The sequence below is a fragment of the Panthera tigris genome, chromosome B1, assembly GCF_018350195.1.
Source record: "Panthera tigris isolate Pti1 chromosome B1, P.tigris_Pti1_mat1.1, whole genome shotgun sequence".
Classification (NCBI taxonomy): Eukaryota; Metazoa; Chordata; class Mammalia; order Carnivora; family Felidae; genus Panthera; species Panthera tigris.
The window spans coordinates 162,861,518-162,864,621 of record NC_056663.1 but is presented as its reverse complement, the minus strand read 5'-3'; the positions used below and the strand labels follow the sequence as shown (position 1 = coordinate 162,864,621).

Below are 3,104 nucleotides of genomic sequence, written 5' to 3'. Positions count from 1 at the left end.
AATCCACTCTCCCTGTTATCAGCGCTCTGCTTCTGTGCAAGGAAACACTTTTCCAATGATTCGGTTTTGTCACAGTTTGTTTCTCTTTTTCCTTGGTAACTGCAGGCAGGACTTGATGTTCCCCGCCCTCCCCGCCCCCCCCCCCCCGGCTGGATTTGGGGGTGAGTGAATTTCCATTTTTACTGCTTTGTAAATCATTGCCCAGGCTTTGAAGGAGGCACTTTGGTAGGCACGGGTGGCATGTGCTTAATGCCTAATGCAGAACATACCAGACGTCTAATCACCTCTTTGCTGCGGCAAATGCATCGCAGCCGTACTTGCTTTCCTCCACCCTGGCTGCAACTGCAGACCCTGTGTTGCACGGGAAAAATTTCAGTTCATTTTGGTGGAATGTTAAAATGGGGTTGCCAGGTAAACTGCAGGTCACCCCGGTGAATCTGAATTTCAGCCACAGAATAATATTTTAGTATAAGTAGGCCCCCAGTACTGCATGGGACATAGTTGAATAGTAAAAAAAAAAAAAAAAAAAAAAAAAAAAAAAAAAAGTATTTGTTTACCTGAAAGGCAAACGCAACTGGGCGTCCTGTATTTGTATTTCCTAAATCCGGCCGCCCTGATGAAAATCACGGTGGCTTGCCGGCCGGCAGATAGTCACCCTCGGTTAACAGGGATGGAACATTTCTTGTCAGTTCAAGGTCTTCTGCTGTGCTCGGTCTTTCCACGGGAGGGTAGCGAGGCCCTCAGTGTCCAGCCGCCATGTGGTGCTGGAAGGAGGCAGGGAGGCCGGTCTCGGAGCAGATGGGCCTCTGCCAGCTGGGTCAGGGCTGCTGTGGCAGGAACAGCTCCAGCGTTACTTAAATTAAAAAAAAGGGGGGGGGGATGGGGATCCACGCAGGCAGTTTTAGCAGTTAGCATTCTATGGCTATAGCGTCCCTGCTGCCCGGCCCACGGAGGGAAAAGGCATTGTGGGCATAGGGAGGATGGGGAGAGGAGAAATGCAGCCCCACCGCCCCCCATGCGGGGTGACGGTGAGTGCGAACGTGGAAGGGCCCTGGAAGATGGTGCGTGGAGCCCAGATGGCAAGAAGAAGTTTAGGCCGGAAGGGTGGAAAGCACAGGGCTACACCCACCTGTGGGGGAGCACCCCTGTCCCAGGGAGTGTAGCCCTGAGGACACAGGCAGGCATTTGCTGCAGCAGGCGGATGGTTTTCTGGGGCGGGAGTGTCTGGAGATGCTGTGCCATCCTGGGAAGAATGTTCTAAATCTCCTGGGGAGCAGGGCTTCCATACCCAGCAGGAACAGCAGACCGAAGGTGAGGACTGTCCGCATGGATGCGGGATGTCCGAAGTGAGTTCTGGTTGGAAACGCGAACTAGCTAAGTGACCTTGGGCACATAAATTTACTTAACTGCTCTTCAGTTTCCTGGACAGAATCAGGCTGGAGAACCTGGTGGGCTCTTATAGCTCTGATCTCATTATTCACCCGGAGACTGCTTGAAACTGCTTCGAATTGGAACAATGCTTCCCCAGAGGCAGTTCAGTTACCTATGTCATCTGTAAGAAAGAATAGAATAACAAATTTGGGGGAAGGGGGAATGGAGGGGAAGTGACTTGCTGTTTTCTGCATAATTATCAACATTATTTCTCACCAGCCACCTGAATCAACAGTCCCTCCTCCTTGCTGAAGGGTGTGAAATATTCTGGGAATGTGATCAGCATAAATAAACTGTAGCTAAGGCAAAACAGAAGTGTACCTATAGTAATTTTGGTATTTGCAGGGTCCAGAGAGTCTGGAAACAGATATTACCATTTTCCTTTTTTTCAGATTGAAGATATTTGTAACAACAGGGCCCTTCTGGGTAGAGCATTAAGTATATTCACTGTGTTTCTGGAATACACACACACACACACACACACACACCCCTATACATATATATGTATATTACATATACATTCAAGACAGAGAAAGCAAATATTGCTTAGTGAATCTAAAAATAGTCAATGAAGGTGTATGTAACTCTAGATTTTTCACAGCTGTATTCAGGTAGCTGCTCTTTAAACAAAGCATTGCACTTGAATGGAAAATGAGCTTTCAAATCAATGAGATATAAGAAATGACTGTAATATTTGCACTAGTTATTAAAGGCATTAAGTACAGAGAAAGACTTAACTTTATATGCGTGCAAAGAATTGATAGGCAATATCTAGTATTAATAAAACATTCTCTCTTCCAAAAACAGACAGCGAGGGGTGATTTTTCATTTTTGTTCCTTTTGGAACTTTACATTTGATTTGAAAAGCATTTCTGATTTCTGCACCAGATCCCAGGTAAGAATTACCAGAACCCATGGGCTCATGCTTTCCAGCACAACTGGTTAAAGCTGTGCTAATTCTCCTTTTTTTTATTAGCTACACCTAACCACTTTTCATTAAAACTGGAGAGTCAGCTCTATGTTCATTTTATTTTTATGAAATAATTCACCAAATAATTATTTGAAATCTGACTTTACCTTTAAAGTTCCATTCAATATTTGATCCTGGGATGTCGGGGGGTGGGAGTTATGTATCAAACATGATACTTCCTCAATGAGCCGATGGTCCAGATGCTACAGGGCACGGGTTGCTTCAGGACTGACATTCTGGTTCTCGGCCTGGAATCGGAGGCGGGTTCTTTTTTCTCTAAAGGAGTGGATCTTTATGCAGCCCCACGAGGTATGAGTAGAACCCCAGTGAGCTTCATTGCCGTCTCCAGCCCTTCTGGGTAGAGCACAGAGCATTGTCAGAGACGGGAAGGAAGAAGGAGTTGCTCTGATAGTCCAGAGTCTCTAAGCTATACCCCATGCACCTCCCAGTGAACATCCTGTTGCCTTTGACGACGTACAGAAAAAGTCAGAGGGCCCTCTCTTTTTATGGAGTCAGTGGTGTTGTTCTGACCCATATCAAGGCAGGCCAGCTTTAAGGGCCTGGACTGTGCAGGTACAATAGCCTACAAATCCCATAAAAATAGATGGCAAAAAGTGAGACCTTCATTTTAAGCACAATATTGGGGCCTGAATTTAAGCTGCTATTTCGCAATCAAGCTTCCTCAGCCGGTTTTTGTCTTAAT

General features: G+C 46.1%; 1 long non-coding RNA gene across 1 annotated transcript; it reads right to left on the bottom strand.

Moving 5' to 3' along the window:
* Nucleotides 1–562: 562 nt before the first annotated feature.
* Nucleotides 563–2,812, bottom strand: LOC102963601. Its single transcript, XR_001509549.2, has 3 exons — nucleotides 2,509–2,812; nucleotides 1,130–1,552; nucleotides 563–853 (listed from the first exon to the last, which is right to left on the bottom strand). It is a non-coding gene; the product is annotated as an uncharacterized LOC102963601 (long non-coding RNA).
* Between the last annotated feature and the right edge of the window lie 292 nt (nucleotides 2,813–3,104).